General features: G+C 45.5%; 1 protein-coding gene and 1 long non-coding RNA gene across 6 annotated transcripts in view; one reads left to right on the top strand and one right to left on the bottom strand.

Moving 5' to 3' along the window:
- The window catches only part of SLC1A2 (solute carrier family 1 member 2), a 419,386-nt gene that overhangs the window by 341,070 nt on the left and 59,629 nt on the right, over window positions 1–18,687 (bottom strand). The window lies entirely within an intron of this gene.
- The window catches only part of LOC146859781 (uncharacterized), a 200,256-nt gene that overhangs the window by 174,288 nt on the left and 7,281 nt on the right, over window positions 1–18,687 (top strand). Inside the window, exon 3 of one of the 3 annotated variants that reach the window (XR_014978714.1) lies at window positions 13,582–13,665. The exons of the other annotated variants lie outside the window; for them this stretch is intronic. This is a non-coding gene — a long non-coding RNA (uncharacterized LOC146859781). Of the gene's footprint in view, window positions 1–13,581; window positions 13,666–18,687 lie in introns of those variants that run through there. 3 annotated transcript variants of the gene reach the window in all.

Genomic DNA, 18,687 nt, shown 5'->3' with positions numbered 1-18,687 from the left:
TGCTTCTCCTCCGCCCACTCCACGGTGCACTATCGGCCATTGCTTCTCCCCCCCAACCCAACCAGGCCTTCCATGTTGCTTCCTCCCACGCGTGCTTCCATTATCCCCCCTGCTGCTTCTCCTCCCCCTCTCCCCGTTGCCAGCTCAGCCTTGTGCTTCTCCCCTGGTGCTCCAGGTTGCTCTGTCCCCATTGCTTTTCTTCCCACCTCCCGCACCCGTGTGTTGCTCCCGCCCAGTTATACTTCCTCCTCTGTGTTGCTTATGCTCCACCCACTCTTTAAAAAAAAAAACTCATTTTTTCCCCCACTTATCGATTCAGCTAGGATCTGTTACCAAACAGAAAAAAGCACTAGCATTATTTTGTAGGTGCGTGCATGCACGGTGCGCCCCTACAAAACAGACAAAGACCACTGCGTTGAAGGCTTTTAAAAATATTCTTTAGCCATGCTGCACAGCACTAGGAATGCTGCGCATCATGGATATAAACCAGAGGCTAACGCTGATAGGTCCCAAAGGAGAGACCTATTGGCCTTGCCGTGTCTCTCATGCTCTAGAGGAATGTGCTGTGTGGAAAAATAAGTGCTGGCCCCCAAAAATGAGTGCAGTAGGTCTCACCTACACTCACCGCTCAAATTTAGGACTGGCCATGTCATATTGAACATGAATAAAAAAGAAGTATTGGCAAAGCCGACAGACCTTACCTTTGGAAGCGATTGGCTTTGACAATGGTTCTAGCCATGCTGTGCAGCATGCTTTAAAAAATAAAAAAAAGCTTATGACAGAACGACCATGTCATTTTTTAGCGCACTAACCAAGTATGAGTGCCTGAACAAGCATTTTTTTTCCTTTATGTATGACAAGCTATGGGGCATATTAACAAGGAACGGGGAAAATTAAGGCTAAGGGCGCTTAGCGTTAATTTTTTTAATGCCCGCTATCGCTGGATAATATCGCCTGGTTATCGCGTTATTAACAACGCTAACAGCATAGGCAATAAAAAATCCAGTGATAGCGGCATTTTGGGAGGTTATCGCTGGTAATGCAGCGATAAAACTACAAGGATAGGGATATCCTTGTTGATAGCCCATGGTGGATTTAGCCATGTAATCCACCTCCCATTGGATTACATGGCTAAAGTCTGAAAATTAGCAGACGTAAAAAAGCAGCGTTAACCGTGGTTAGCGCTGCTTTTTTTGTCTCTTACAGGGTTAGCGTGAAGCTTGATAATAGGAAAAATGTCGCTTAGCGACATTTCTCCTATTATTTTGCTCTCAAACGCCCACTTTGCATCTCATTAGAGATGCAAAGGGAAGCGTAGTGAAAAAGGGTGCTAACATGCAATTTTGCATGTTAGCACCCTGTTGTTGATAGGGCGATATTTTTATCTCCGCTTCTTTGGCTTTTAAAGCCATAAAAGAAGAGATAAAGCCCTTGTTAATATGCCCCCAAGTTGGAAAAAAGAAAAAAAGTAGCACGGGCGAGGAGAAGCCACGCAGAGAGGAGGAGGGTGGATGGAAGCAGCTCATTGGTTGCTGAGACATATCACTCAGCTCGCTGCATCATTCTCCAGAACCCCTGCTGGTGAGTCTAGGAATCCAGATCTAGGTGGCGGCCAATGCTTGTGAAGCTGTGCAGGGCATTGACATCCACCCTTGTAGGCCACCTTAACTTCTTGCTGAAATGACCAACAACTTACCATTGCCAATGCTGTTATCAATGGTGTTTCACTTGACAATGTTCGGGCTTCAAACATAGACTTCTGCTCTACCTAAGGCCAGGTGTGTCTCGAACAATTGTGGTAGCTGCTACCAACATTTATTCAGTTTGACTTGCTTGGTAATTGTAAAATGACCTCATTTTGACCTTAAGCAAAATATTGTGATGCTTCCTTGTGTAGCCTTGCTGCCTCAACCTTCAGGGGTTTTGTTTTCCTTTACTGCAGCACTGGCATGTGATGGGCTACTCCTGTCCTCCTACTGGTCTTTTAGATGCAATAGACTTTTGTTCATCTTCCTTCACCCGCTACACTGTTTCTTCCTACAATGAGTGCCACCCTGAAGCGATTCCCACGCTCTGAAAGATGTTCACTTCTTCAACCATCTTTTACGTGAGGGGAAACTCCTTTCTGGGCCAGCTCACAGCGCGTTCTGTGGAGACGCGCCCACGGTAGCTCTTGGATGAAGGCCCACGGTAGCTCACGGAGAAGAATTGCTGGGTCTAGTGCTAAGCGCTGTAGCAAGATGCCATTGGCCAGGCACCCAAGGGTATGTATGCACTGTGCCCTTGTACGGCATGACTCACTCTATGCAGGAAGCCACATACGCTGAACACAGTTATTACCGGAGTTTATTACCGTACACAATGAACTCGTGATTCACACAAAGCACAGCCTCAAAGTCGCGCAGTAGCTCATTTGGAGGCGGCAATTTCGTTATTAGCTTAAATTTCCTCCAGGAGCAATTACGACAAATGTTGGCGCATGAAGGCCCACGCAGTTTGCTAACAAGAATCCTTATTAGATAGATTGCAATGGTTATATTTCAGTGTTTAAGAGCGAATTCAGTCCTAGATGTGTGCCGCGCAACCACCCAATCAAGTCCATCATTCAGGAGGGCTTATGCCAAATTCTGGACGCAACAGAGGATCAGCTTTCATTTGTTTGGCTTGTGGGCTGTGCACATAAAAGCAAAACTTACTAGCCCATCACCAAAACATATTGAAAGAGACGGCGCCTCATTTAAAGTTTGGAGGGAACTACATGATGACGCAGTGGCGTCGCAAAGGGGAGAGCGGCATGAGTTTTGGGGGCATCGATTCCCCTCCCCCCACTCTTACCTGCGGCCCGCGGGGAGGCAAAACAGGTATGGCCAATACACCGCGGGCCGGTAAAAGCAGGGGCCGCCACAGGTCTTGTAACGCCACTGTGATGACGCTAAAGTTGTACTGTTTGTACTTTATTTTTTCTCTCTTCATTTGCTTCTACGTTCATGAGCTGTTGTGAGACTACCGCTTCAAAAGGATTCTGGGGCATATCAGCAACAACCGGCGATAATTATTGCTAAGCGCACTTAGCACTAGGATAATTATCGCCGGCTAACGTGGATTTTTATTGCTGAGATAGCGTGCTATTAGCAACGCTTATCTCAAGAGCGATAAAATTCCTAGCGCTAACTGCTAAACGTGAGATTATCGCTGGAAACCCAGCGATAATCTCAAGTTTGGCGTTAGCTTGATGATAGGGACTCACATACTTAGCCATGATATCCAACTTACATAGGATATCATCGCTAAGTCAGTCCTGAAGCAGGCATAAGGAATTTAGCAATAACAGGGGTTATCGCTACTTTTCTTGCCACTATGCTTCATAGCGTGGCGCTTGATGATAGGAGAAATGTCGCTTAGCGACATTTCTCCAGTCATGCCAGGTCAGGAACGCCCACTTTGCATCTCATTAGAGATGCAAAGCTGGGCGTTAAGAATCTGGGCACTAATGCAAGGTTTCACGCGATAGCGTGGCCTTGCTAATTAGGCGATAAAATTATCGCCACTTTTCACCTGAAAATGGACGCAAAAGCGGCGATAATTTTATATCATCTTGTTTCTGATATGCCCCTCTGTTTCTATGTGTCAAATTCATGCCTTTGTCACATCGTAAATGACCTCTATTATCTTGCAAATTTAGGAAACAATAAACAGAGAGCAGAACCCATCAGCTGAATTCAGTCCAATCCAGGGATTGTGTTATGGCGGACTCCTTCAGAATCCAGAGTTTCAGTTCAGAGTCCAGGGCTGAGCAGGAACTCGACAAAATAAGTGAGGACTCTTCAGCTGGCAGGGGAGACAAAAAGAAGGGACAAAGAAAGAAAACTTGAGAGGCACCGTTCAAGTCGAGGAATACTTCAGAAGCTTGCATATATTTGTATTTGGAACACACCGAATGTGCATTAACGCTGCAGTCAGTCGGTGCATTCACTCCATGGGCAGAAATATGTATAGAAATCTGGAGCAGAGAATACTACTCGGTGCTACGAATAGGAGCGTTCGGTTGTTGTTTGTTTATTTATATATTTATTTATTTTCTGGGGCATCATTCTAAAACACAAACCAAATACCTAATGGCCAGTAGAGCCCCAACACCCCAGATATATATATATTGGATGTTGTGCATAATAGACCCCCCAAATAGATCTGGACTTCAAGGAAGTCTGCTCCCACTAATAATCTATAGTAACCCTGCACTTGCTCTAGAATCACTACGTTCTTGTATATTTTACTTTAGTATTTACAATCCATGAAAAGTTGTTCTATATTATGGATGGGTGTATACCTATCGATAGCCTCAGCTAAAGAGTTAAACTGGTTATCCTTTGTGTATGCACCAAGCAGATCCTAGCAGCACATTCCCCGGCTGATGAATGCAGAGCACAGATAGTGAATCGTCAATGGAGAAAATATTAATAATTCACGCCTGAGGGTGAAGTAACGAGCCGGCGACACTGCATTTCCATGGCTACGGCAGAGCGGGTCCCTCCAACTCGTGTAATGGGCCACCTTTGCATCAATATTGCATCTTAATTAAAGAAAGGTGGCGGGGAGTCCACCGGCCCCCACCAGTGTGTAAGGTGCTTGGGAGTGCAATATATTTCACTGTTTTAATGCGCATTACCAGAGGCTCCAACTGTGAAAAAAGGATTGTAATTTATACATGAGTGTCAACGGTAGCCTCATTCCAAGACTTTTGTTATGAATCTAGCTATAGAATGTAGTTTCGGCATTAGACAGGAGTACATGCAGAGGGACTTCTACTGGTTAAGTACAGAGATCAACTAAAACCGATCAGCACCAGAGGTGGTGCCAATAACCAGTTCCAAAGAGCAGTTACATTTGGCTGAACTCTAGGAGGTTATGGCTTGCACAGCATGACCCTAACAAGTTGGCAGCAGGCATTCTACATTTTGCCTACAATGGTTCACCCTAGCTCACTGTAGATCAGCACCTGGATCTACTACAGACCTATTAGAACAGGGTAATAAGAAATTGTGGTATTAGTTGAGGGGGTGAGAACCCAACTCACATAATAATCACAGTCCTTGTCATGGTGACCCACAAAAGTCACTAAATTAACCAGTGTCTTAACATCTGGTAGCTTGGCACAAAGCATCCAGCCTTAACTTGGAGGCACAGTGAGAAGTATTTATTCAATACTAGAATGCTAAGCTCCGTCCTGCACCGAGGTTCAGCTCCGCCTGCACCAAGGCTCAGGTAAGTCCTGCACCGAGTCCCAGCTCCGTCTTGCACCGAGGCTCAGCTCCGTCCTGCACCGAGGCTCAACTCTGTCCTGCACCGAGGCTCAACTCTGTCCTGTACCGAGGCTCAGCTCTGTCCTGCACCAAGGTTCAGCTCCATCCTGTACTGATGCTCAGCTCCATCCTGCACCGAGGCTGTGCTCCGTCTTGCACCGAGGCTCAGGTCCGTTCGGCACCAAGGCCCAGCTCTGCCCTTCACCAAGGCTCAGCTCTGTCCTGAACTGAGGCTCTGCTCCAACCTACACCGAGGCTCAGCTCCACCCTGCACTAAGTCTCAGCCCCATCCTGAACTGAGGTTCACCTCCGCCTGCACCGAGGCTCAGCTCCATCCTGCACCGATGCTCAGCTACGTCCTGCACAGAGGTACAGCTCTGCCTACAGCGATGCCCATCTCCGTCCTGCACTAAGGCCTAGCTCCGTTCTGCACTGAGGCTCAGTTCTGTCCTGCAACGAGGCTCAGCTCCGTCCTGCACTGACGCTCAGCTCTATCCTGCACTGAGGCTCACCTCTATCCTGAACCAAGGCTCAGCTATGTCCTGTATCGAGGCTCAGCTCCACCTGCACCGAGTCTCAGCTTTGCCTGCACAAAGGCAAAGCTCTACCTGCATAGCAATCCTCCAAACTAGTTACAATGCAGAAGAAAGCCTAAGTTATATTTACTCATAGAATTATATCTGAATAACCAGCAGCTTTGATCCTCCTCAACCTCTCGCAGCCTTCGTCACCGTATCCCACCGCACACTAATAAAAAGACTCCACCACAAGGGGACTCGCTCAGATGGATCACCTCCTTCTTCACCGGAAGAACCCAATGGATCCACCTCCTGCCTTTCAACTCTGAACCCAAGTAAATCACCGGCGGCGTCCCCCAGGGCTCGTCCCTCAGCCCCACACTCTTCAATGCATTTATTTCCCCGCTGGCCAACATCGTCAGACCCCACGGTCTCAACATAATTTCCTATTCAGATGACACCCAACTCATCCTCTTACTCACTGACAACCCCACCAACACCTGAATCAACTTCCACAGATGCATGACAAGCATCGCTGACTGGATGAAGAACAACTGCCAGCGCTGAACACAGACCAGATGGAAGTACTGATCTTTGGCAACAGCAGCAACACTTGGAACAACTCCATGAAATCACAGATCAATGCTGTTTCCTCCACCTGCTTCCTCACTCTGCACATGCTACGTGAGATCATCAAGTGGCTACCCCTACACACAAGATGCACTGTGACACAAGCCCTAATCACCAGCTGACTGGACTACAGCAATGCCCTTTATGTAGGAATCACCTCACACCTTCTACACACACTTCAGACCATACAGAACGCCACAGCTAGACTCATCCATAGCCTTCCCCGATGCACCCACATCACTACCCACCACAGGAAAGTCCACTGGCTCCCCGAAGGAAATGCCACTGGCTCCCCGGACAGAAAATACACCAATTCAAGCTGTGGACACACGTACACAAGGCTCTACACAGCCAAGGACCTGCCTACATTAATCACCGCCTGAACTTCCACCAACCATCAAGAAGACTACGCTCTGCCTCCCTTTCACTTTCCCATAGTCTCAGGCGGTTGCAGATGATCCAAAACCAGGCGGCTCGGCTGGTCTTTAACCTTCCTAAACCCTCACATGTCACCCCCCTTCTGAAACTTTTACATTGGCTTCCGGTTCGGGAACGTATCCAATTCAAGCTTGCATCTATCACTTACCAGGCTCGATTGGGTACGGCCCCTGCATTCATTTCTTCAGAGATTATCCCCTATTTGCCAACTAGGGAGCTCCGATCTTCTTCCCAATCCCTCCTGATAGTTCCCCGGTTTCGCCGGAAAAAGTGGGGGGGCTCAAAATTTGCGACCCTTGCCCCAACCCTTTGGAACTCATTACCCCTTGATCTCAGATCCCTAACCCCATATTCCCAGTTTCGAAAGAAACTTAAAGCCTACTTCTTCAGCAAAATTTTCATCTAATCCTCTGTTACCCGACCTCCCTTCCTTGCCTATTGAGGAGATCTGCCAGTTACAGCGCCATGAAACCGCTGGTGTAAGAGCGCTATATAAGAATTTTTAAACTCAAACTCAAACTCAAACCCATACTCGCTGCATCTACCCAATCAGTAGTGGAGGACGCTTCTTCTCCCACATTGCAGCAAAGACCTGGAACAGCCTTTCCATGCACCTCCGGACTATCACCTCACTCCCAGTTTTCCAAATGGGCCTCAAGAACTGGCTGTTCGATTCAGCCTCTGGGGCCTGGAAGCGCCTGGATACCCTATCGGATGAGTAGCCGCGATTTATAAATCCCGATTGATTGATTGATTAATAATCAACTTGCCCTGTAAAAATAATGTGATACTTTCAGCTTCATGGGCTCTTCGGACGGAGGCTGAATGAAAGGACTGGGCATAAAAATCAGACATATGGGGCCCCTTAGAATTGGGGTGTAGGCAGCAGCGGTTTACTTATTTGGGCATGAGGGCGTCACCTCCCTCTTTGTTTGCCACATAATAAAACATGTTTGCTGACTTTACTGTGTTCAATTTTTTGTTAGCTGCAGTGCGCGGCAGTATCACCGAGGCGTAGTTTTCTTTTTACAGGAATGTGAGGTGAGGGGGATTGGGAGTTTGAGTGATTACAGGCCAGGTGCACAGCCTCCTTGAGGTGAAGTGCGCATGTCGGGTTGGATAGGTGCCTTGCTCTGCCCAGTCCGACTTGTACCCTTGATCCCTCGTATATATTCACAATGTAGGGAGCTCCGGGGATTGCTGCCACAGCCCCCAAGTCTCCTTTGGAGCGTTTGAAGCCAATCCATGCGCTTGTCTTATGTTGTCTCCTAACAGAAACAGCAAGGGAGCAGCGCCTAGATTGGCTCAGGAGTCGCGGGGTGGGACTGAGGGCTGAACTGGTGGTCACAGTCACAAGTTTGACGCACTCCTGGAGAAGTACACGAGTGATGTCTCTAACTGACGGTCCAGGCCGAGACCACCAGACAGTGAGTGTTTTGGTATGTTATATGAGATTTATACAGCGCGCAGCTACTCAATTGAGTGTCCCGGCACTAAACAGACATAACGGCACCTACAGCGACCTAGGCAGATTATCAGATTGTATGCATTAAACAACTTTGGTACAGCGGAACTGCCCGTATCGATCAGAGATGCCTGTCAAACGGCTCTAAAGGGCGGATTCCTTTCCCACGCTGCCCCGCATACACCGCCCTCATGAACATGACGATACTGTGAGAACTTGGTGATACTGTACAGGGCCTTGTGATACAGTGAGTACCGAGTTTCTCATGATACTGTGAGCAGACAATGCCTGGTGACACTGTGAGAGACACAGTGCCTGGTAATACTGTACAGTGCCTCATGACACTTGAACACAAAGAGCCTGGTGACACTGATGCTGCAAGCACACAGTGTCTGGTGATACTGCGAGTCCACAGTGCCTGCCTGGGGATACTGTGAGCTACGGTGCCTGAAAAACAGTTCCCCGTGATACTGTCTGCACAACGTGCCAGGTGGCACTGTGAGCACACGGTGCTTGCTGCTACTCTACAGTGGGCACTCAGTACTAGTGATACTATACACTGGCTCGTTATACTGCATGCACTGTGCCTCGTGATACAGTGCCTGGTGAAACTGTGAACACACAGGGGCAGATTTATATCGGACTTGTGCCACTTTTACAACGCCGTTGCGTCACTTTTGTGACGCAGTGGCGGTGTAAACTCTGCGCCATGTTGCGCCCCATTTACAACGTGACGCATCTAGGGAGATGCGTCACGTTGTAAAGCTTGCGCCACATGTGGGCGTACCTGCACAGGGGGGGGCGTTCCGGCGCAAGAACGCCTCCGAAAAGCGGCTGAGTGAAATCTACAAGATTTCACTCAGTCACTTTTCCGGCCATGCTGCGTCAAAACCCTGCACCTGCTTGAAGCAGGCGTAAGTATTGACGCAGCATTGTAACGATAGGGCACCCCCGAGCCTTGCTGGAGCTGCGTCGCGCTTGCGATGCAACTCCAGCAATGCGCCAACCTTCCGCCATCAGATGCGTCACGCATCTGTTTATCCTTGCGCCACGATGCGCTGCATTGTAAATGCGGCGCATCTATTGTGGCGCAAGGGTAAACTTTCGTGACGCATCTTTCCTGGCGCATCCATGCTGATTTGCAGGGATGCGCCAGGAAACATAAATCTGCCCCATATAGTGATGATACATAGTTCATCGGAGGAGTGAATCTGGGGTATCTGTTGTCTTGCTGCTAAGAATGACATTTAAAAAACAACAGGACTGTGATTGTTAACAGTGCTACTTAGCAGAATGTACCAAATCTCAAATCTGCTGTGGGGGCCACCACATCTTGTGCTGTAAGCAGTGCCGGATTAAACCCTATTAATTTTACCAACTAACAATTTTAATAAACCAATTTTAAAACACAAAATTAAACATTAACATGTATTGAAGCTATTAAACAAAAATTAATTGGAAACAATTTAAGAAAGTTTAATGGTAATTTTCTTTCAAGATCAAATGAATAATACTTTGATCCATTGTCACGGGCTCCTGAAAGGAGGGGGCCCATAGGTCAGGGCCTACTTTGCCTATTTGATAATCTGGAACTGGCTGTAAGGCAGTGTGAACCGTGCCAACAGCATGAAACTCAGCTCTCGGTTTGTTTGGACCCGACTCTGGGGCATATCAGCAACAACCGGCGATAATTATCGATCAGCGCTCTTAGCGTGAGGATAATTATCGCCGGGTAACGTGGATTTTTATCGCTGAGATAGCGTGCTATTAGCAACGCTAATCTCCTCAGCGATAAAAATCCTTGCGCTAACTGCCTAACGTGAGATTATCGCTGGAAACCCAGCGATAATCTCACGTTAGGTTGATGATAGGGACTCACAAACCTAGCCATGATATCCACCCTCCATAGGATATCATGGCTAAATCAGTCCTGAAGCAGGCGTAAGGAAAAGGAGCGATAACAGGAGTTATCGTTACTTTTCTTGCCGCTATGCTTCATAGAGTGGGGCTTGATGATAGGAGAAATGTCGCTTAGCGACATTTCTCCTGTCATGTTAGGTCAGGAACGCCCCCTTTGCATCTCATTAGAGATGCAAAGCTCGGCGTTAGGAATCCTGACGCTAAAGCAAGGTTTCACGCGTTAGCGTGGCATTGCTAATTAGGCGATAAAATTATCGCCGCTTTCCGGCTGAAAACGGCCGCAAAAGCGGCGATAATTTTTTATTGCCAGCTTGTAAATATGCCCCATCGTGCCCGGCCTCTGTGTGCAGGAGGCAGGCTGGAGACCGACACAGTCAGTACCTACCATGATGTGCACAGAGAGTCACTGCAGGAAGCCGTTTTTTGCTCCCAAATATGCCGATGGAACGCCCACCCTGCATATATTAAACCTGACGCAGGTTTAATGTGGGGCAGGGCTTTACACCGTGACGCATCTCCATAGATGCGTCACGATGTAAATGGGGCGCAACGTGGCGCAGGGATTACGCCGCCGCTGCGTCACAAAAGTGACACAACGGCGGCGTAAAAGTGGCGCAAGTCTAACATAAATCTGCCCCCATGAGGTGCACTCACAGAGAGTCACTGCAGGAAGCCGTTTTTTACTCCCAAATATGCCGATGGAGGCATCAGTTGTAGTTTATTCAATAAAGGGGCTCGGTAAACATTTCACGCTGGCCCACTCATTATCTATTTGATGTGTTCAAGCTGCAGCATCGGTCATGTTAACTTTCTCCACACTGTACAAAAACACATGTACATCAGCAGCACGGCAAACAAACACTTAAGCAGACGGTGCCAGCTTTATTACTTGATTTGCGTTGTTGGTGCATCCTTTAGACTACATCAGCAGCGGTGCCCCCGCAATGGCGGTGGAGCGTCGCCCCACCCGTCAGCAACCAAAAATAGACAAAATAAAATGATCATAAACCCTTGTTTATTATTGTTTTATTTTTGCTCTCGGAGCTGAGGCTTGAGAGCGGGGCCAGGGGGATGACGGGCTGGGGGAGGAGCGGTGGCACTACGATTCAGTGCGCATTATCGTCTGACTGGCCATTTCAGGACGGGCAAACCGCCATGAGCTCTGAAGCGCCTTCCAACCAGAGCTGCATTGCCAGGTTGGAGAGAGCAAGCAAGGGCTACACTGACCGCTACTGGACTACAGAATTGATATTCCAGACAACGCGTACAGCCACCTTGTAAATCAGTTCGCTCAAGATCCCGGTCCATAAAACATTGCAGCCGTTTTTCATTACTAATCGCCCATCTTTTGAACCGGTCCTTTGAACCGGTTGCAGCAGTATGGGTTTGTACTGCAACTGAGAACTCTGGTGCTTAGTCTGAAGGCACTGCAAGTTTCTCACAGTGTGCGCCAGTCAATCAAAAACATGTTCGGAATACAGAGACCCCGGGTCAGTGGTCATGTACTCCTGTTGTAATTGTGATTCTGTACAAATGGGTGTGATGGGACCCTCATTATGGGGGTACACAGTCTTCAAAATAAAAACAATGCAAAAGTAAATGAAAATGCACTGCTCAATCGCTATCAAAAGTCCTCTCTAACTTTTATGCACACCACTTTCAAATGTCACCAGCCGCCACTGGGTGTAAGGAAATGGTGTAAGAATAGATTTTCAGTTCGTGTTTTTTTTCTGCGCAATGAATTTGTGCATACAATCATACGTAATCTTACAGAGAAAAGTTCTGCATAGATGGATAAGACTGGAGTGAAAATTACCTCGTAACATGAGAAATTCAATAGATTTGCAAACTTCTTGAGGATCAATAAAGGCGAACTGCGCATGTCACACATCCACAGTCTCCCCTTCCTCACGAATGATAGAAAAATGCCTCTGAAGACTGACAGCTACAGAAATACTCGTTAAACAACAATCTCCCTTAAGTGGATACACACACTGGGACTGGGACATATTCAGAACCAAAACCGAGTACAGTAATCAGAAAATTAGAGCATTCAAACAGCCTTCTTGCACCTAATTTTGCAAATTGTAGCTGATGGGTGAATAAACTAGCCCTGTTCTTATTTCACAAATGTACAAATGCCAAAAAATGGCAATTCTCACTCCTGGCGTCTCTAACAATTAGAGTCCATTTCACTCTGCTCCACAAACTGCAGATAATGCAGAATACAGTCTGCCAGGTATAGACCAGACTGCGTCCTGGTCTGTCCTCTTTGGGTGTGAGCTTTCTTTAAGTACAGGCAGAGCAGTGCAGAATTTTTCCAGTTTATGAATGAGCAAATGAGCATTTGGTTTGTGTAAAATTCACATATTTTGTTTTTGCATAAATACATGAGATTTTAAAAAGTGACGCAAAATAATGCCACTCGATCATTTAGTGCTAGATTTTCGCTTGAAATGCATCCTCGAGTGAATCTCTGATGCGAGGATGCACTTCAGGTACAAAAATATATCAAGGAAAAAACCAGTTGATTAAGCAAAAGCTGCTTGCATTTTGGCTGTTCTCATTATTTTGCTGTGCCTGTGTTCAAATTTTACCTCGAATGGGTACATAACTATGTGACGTGGTGTGATGGTGAAATTTCTACAATTTCACGTAAGTGTAATGTATAATTCAAGAAATAACGCAAATTACACTAGCGTTTCCTTAATTTCGCCCAGGTCTAATGAGCATACATAGTATGCCAAGAATAACATAATTAAACTTTCAATACAATGGTTGCAAGTGTTTCTGAAATGTGTGTGCCATTGTATGGAACAACTTATGTGGCATCGGTGAAACTGCAATAAACTATAGCTAGAAAAAATAGTGATCCTCATATTGGCTGATAGAAACCAGATAACGGGAACAGCCGATTCGAGTTTTAATATTGCGAATGTAATGTGGGGAGTATAAATGGATTGTCCATAGAAAATATTTATGTTCATGCCAGCTACCGCATATTTACTGGATAGGAATCATGGAGGTCTGATAAATATAAGTGTGTTTTATGATAATATATCGGACGAATAGGTTCTGGATTGAAGAACACTGTATAAACATTGTAATCACATTGCTACTCCTAGTCTGAAATGATTTTATAATCGCCCGTGCCTAGATACTCCAAGGGTTGACAGTGTTGCGCTTTACAAATGCCGTTTGATTGATTGATTGAATCTCCAAAAAGTTAATATTAATTTAGGTAACATTGCATAAGTATGTTTTTAATGTGATTTTTTGTGTGTTTTTTGTATTATTTGTTTGTTCACAGCCCTGAAGAAGTTCAGCTTTGCAAGACGAAACGTGTTGTCTGTATATTTGATTTAATTTGAATATTTAATAAAGGAATACCTAAATATAAACACGTAAATGATGTGGAAGGACTCTTTTTATTAACTAATGGAGATGAACATAGTCTGACATAGGAATGTGGATTGCAAGAAAAGTGGGACTTACCTGTATTTCTCTCTCTGGAGTGCCTCTCCAACTTTGTTAACATTTTATGACTTTGTGAGTGTTGATACGGGGGACCCAGGGAAGTGGGCATCACTGTGAGGAACCAGATTGCATGCAGCAGTAACTACTACAAGTGTCTTTCCCTTTGTAGTAAAAGAACAAATGATGTTGACCACCTGGGTCTGCATTACAATAAGGGCACACTGTCCCTGTCTGCACCACAGTGCACATTGAAATTGGGGCACAGAGCACAAACTTAGACAATGCGCCCTATTACTTATAATGGGCTGCCACTGGACAGACATGACTTGCGGCTCCGCGCATTAGTGAAAAATGGAGTTGATGCTTGAATCTGTCACTGCATCTTTTACTGTGCAGGTGGCACCCATCTCCACTTCAGCAGAGGTATAGAGCTCCCCCTGTACGAGGATGCAGTGAGTGACTGTGCCTGCCTGCAGGGGGTGTCTGGTGGGGTTCACAGGATCCTGTTTCCTTCCTCCAAAGAGCTGTCCTCAGGGAGAAGGCTGACTGCGTGGTACCCTGTCAGTGAACCTCATGGAAGTCTCTTTTACCTCTGCGCCATCCATGATCAGATGTGGGCACAGAGGCATAGTGTTTCACACACTGGCATGGGAACACACCCCCATGCAATGAGGGAACATTCTCTTAATATAGCGCCAGTCCTCGATGTGTGCCAGTACTATCGGTTTTACAGTAGGAGCTACATACATGTTTGCAACCCCTTCTGTAATACTACAGTGCCTCGGAAGCAAAAAAATGATCACTCATGCACTGTGCCTAATATGGCCGCTGGACATATTTTGTTGAAAGTTGTAATGCTTTTGTTTTAAGCCCGATTAAGAAGAGCCAAGTGAAGGGTTTGCACTTTTAATGCCTTAAACATAAGGAGATTTTGTGGGTCTAGCATGCCTTTCTGGGTGCCGTAGCTTAGCTCCTCTGTACGGTTTCTCAGAACCTGTGAACAACCACAAATCCACAAACCAGGAGAAAAGTCCCAAATTGGTGTAACTCATTTTTAGGTAATTATATAAAATTAAGGCAACATTTTGCGTAATTATGTGAAATACAAATTAGTCATTCAGCTCTGTATTTTAGCTTAAAAATATATCCTCACCCCAATTTCTGGAGCGATAGCACCGTAAAACAAAAGTACCTCAAACAACAGCTGTTCCTATTATGCGGTTCTCATGCATTCAAGGTAAATTTCACTGCAAATGGTGCGTAATTATGAGAAGTGGTGTAATGATGTAATTTCAGGAATTTTGCCTAACAGGCGTAAAGCAAAATTAGGCAAATTACCTCAGTATAAAATACATTTTGCCCAGGTATGGGCAAGTGATCTTCCAGTCAACTAAACTCTATATCCAACCATTGTCGACCAAGCTTTGGACTCCCAGGCAACTAAATCTTGTATTTAAAACCCCAAACGTATATCTAATCACCAAAATCAGCAGCTAATCAACCAACATCCACTAACAGTAAATCAGCCTCCACTTACTGCAAACAGACCACCTCCCTCCTTGAGATGACTACTGACCTCAACTTTGACACCAGACGCCCTACGATGAAAGTAACAGAGCCTAGGACATATTGTCTGCTGGAAATGCCTTTGCTTTGACCTGGCACTAGAATGTTGGATTAAACACTTGGCAGCTTTTGTGACATGAATTTTTTAAATAAGGATAGAATCCTGTTGGATCCAGGGTGTAGGACAATAAATGCCAGAAGGTATGTTAGATCTCACCTGAAGGACACATAGACTTCTAATGAATGTCTAGATTATCCTTGCAACTCAGACATATTTCTGTGAGGTAAAGAGTTTATTATCCTCCCTCTCTGATTTTTCTGCTAGAAAGCCTGATCAGGAACATGTACATGTGAGGTTCTAGATGCAGATGTAGCTATCTGCTATTGATGTCTGAAGAGCAGACTTCAGTTTCTCTTCGTTGTGAAATTTATTACTCTCAGAGATCTAAGAAGAACCACTGTATTACCCAAGAATGGGACACATCCAGAAACTAATTTGGGATTATATGTGAAACAAAGAGTGGAAATTTAAAACTGCAAAACCTCCTACCACCCATGAGTATCCCAACAGGACTCGAAATCGCTTTCCACAATAAATCCATCTAGCCTTTTTGGGGTCAAATGCTTGATTGTGGGACAAGGTCCACATTTAAACATTTAAATGGGGGTGTTTGTACATGGTAGATATTTTGGTAGTCTTTTTTTTTTTTACTGAGGTTTATATAGCGCGAACTTGACCCAAAGGTATTGGGTATCAGAGCGCTTTACATAGCACCAGTTGTGTTTCATGAGGAAACATACATTTTTTTTTTTTTTGGTTAGGCACGGGGAGATTAAGGGGCATATTATCAAGCACAGTGTTAAAATTATCGCCACTTTAGCGGCAGTTTATGGCGATAATGGGCTTGATAATATGCCGCAGAGAATTCCAATAGAAGCCCATGTTGACACCAGAACATGGGCTTCTATAGGAATTCTCAAGGGCATATTATCAAGCCCATTATTGCCACTTTAGCTGCAGTTTTCTGCCGCTAAAGCGGCGATAATTTTAACGCCGTTTCTTGATAATATGGCCCTAAGTGATTTGCCCAGAATCTCAGGATGTTCAGCGTCGTTGCCGAGACTCAAACTTAGTTTCCCAGATTCGAGGTCGGCCGCCCTAGCCGTTAGGCCACTAAAATAGCACTGGAAAACATGTCTCAGGCCTGCCACTGCAGCCTGTAGGACAGCTTTCAACTGACATTTTGACCTGGCAAAATAAACCTTTTTGGCAGACCTAAACATTGCTTTTTAATACTTATAAACCACCCCTAAGAAAGGCCCTAAATGTTCTTGGGAAGGGTGCATGGTATTTAAAAAGCAGGACGAGTTATTTGTAATGTTTTACATGTCCTGACACTGATAAACCACCAAAGCCTTTTTTCACTGTGGCAAGGTTGGCCTCCCATACACTAACACTGGTGTAACTTATTACAGCTAATCAGTAATAAATTCAGTTTGGGACCAGCTAGAGAAATACTTCCTCAACTCAGTTTAATTGTAATTTAAAATCATCGTTGATGGTAAAGTCGGATATTAAATTATTATTATTGAAATGCCACTTTGAGAAAGTTGGCAATTCACTGCCTAAAGTTTCTGGGGTCTTTCTACGCATGGCCAGCTGCTTTCAGGCTGTTGATGGCTCCCCCGCTTGGGAATAGGTAGTGGATCCGCACAGTGGACAAAGGGCCTAGGTGTAGAGGGGAGTGGGTCTTACTGACAGGATGGTTGGGGGGAGGAGGTTGTGCACTGCCCTGATTACGCTTCAAAGGGATCTGCCCCAACGCACCCAAAGGGGCGTGACACCTAGCTTGCCCTTGCCTTTTGGTTCACTAGCCAGGCTGAAGCCAAACACGGGGAAAAGGGAAGAACCGGCCAGACCTGAACCTGAGAAGTTTCAGAAGGCTGTCCTGCTGTCTGGAGAACTGGGACTGTGCCTGTTTGTTTTGATCCCAGGACCCCAGAAGTGACTCCAGGGGTCAGTTGGCTGACCTCCTTGTAAAGCTGCAGGGACACAATAAGCGTCTAGAGGCCTTTTCCTGCAACTGCCCAGTTGATCAGGCTGGACCCTGCTGTGGCATCTACCTTTCACCTTGTTCATCTCTAAGAGTCCTGGCGGCTGTAGAAGTGTTCTCCTGTGGTGGGGTACGAGTTAATGGACTAAAGCCAGTAGGTCAAACCTGTCGCTAGGACCAACCTGTATGGTGTATCTGACCTGCGTACGCTTGTGACCGCATCACATTGCATCTAGGCCCTGTTCTACTACAACAATTGACGATTATTGGCACGGTGTGCTTCTGGGTGCTATTTTTACTTAAACCTTTACAACTTCATAACGCTGGCCCCTCTTATTGGATACTTATCATTTTGGTGTAATCTTGTTTATTAAATTATACTCTATTTTTCTAAATGTCTCTATTGCCTTGGCATTTCTACTGTTTTGTATTTTGACTTATTTACTGCTTTCGTGCCGCATAAATACTTTGCATGTTGCCTCTAAGTTAAGCCTGACTGCTTCGTGCCAAGCTACCAGAGGGGTAAGCACAGGTTAATTTAGGGACTTTTGTGGTTCACCTTGATTGGGATTGTTATGAGAAGGGGGTTCTCACTTCCTTCAACAAATCAACCAGTTTCTTACATTGCTTATGATTCCGGTCGGTGCGGTCATGTGACCTAAAGCCTGCTAACGTCATTGCGGTCAGCCACAGGTCATACAAGGTCAATGATTGATGTACTCAACTGATATTTCCTACCCTCATACTTCCAAAGAGTTTCACTATTACCTGTAGGTGTCTTTGAATTATTATTTATGCTTCTTTTAGTATTATCGGATATCATTTTTATGGGTCTCATCGCATCATACGGTTTTGTTTTATTACTTTGTGTTTTAATTAGTGGCTTTTTTTGTTTTTCTGTGATCTAGTTTGTTGTACAGATTGTTTGTAGAGGCATTGGCTCGTTTGTAGGCCTGTAGAAGCTATTTTGTTTCTCAGATTTGCCACACTTTATGCATGAAATTAAAAAAAATATACAAGTTATAAATCATTTATCTTCCCCACACGCCTTCGTTTCCAAATGGAATCAATATTTTTTGCAATATTTATGAAGAGAGGATGCAAACCTCCATCTTTCAGTTTTTGGCATCTTAGGTGAATGTTGTTACTTGCTCCAGTGACCAGATAGGACCCTCCGGATAAAAAGCGCGGTACAGTACGACGCAGGCGACATAGCCCACAGGATGGAGTGCGGCCTGTTTTTGCAGATTAAAATCCTAAACTCCCCGCCTTACATTTTATGTCTATAGCTAAAGCCCTTCCTGGCATTCCATATCAGG

The sequence above is a fragment of the Triturus cristatus genome, chromosome 3_1, assembly GCF_964204655.1.
Source record: "Triturus cristatus chromosome 3_1, aTriCri1.1, whole genome shotgun sequence".
NCBI lineage: Eukaryota > Metazoa > Chordata > Amphibia > Caudata > Salamandridae > Triturus > Triturus cristatus.
The sequence above is the reverse complement of the archived record's forward strand: the minus strand, read 5'-3'. Positions and strand labels throughout refer to the sequence as shown.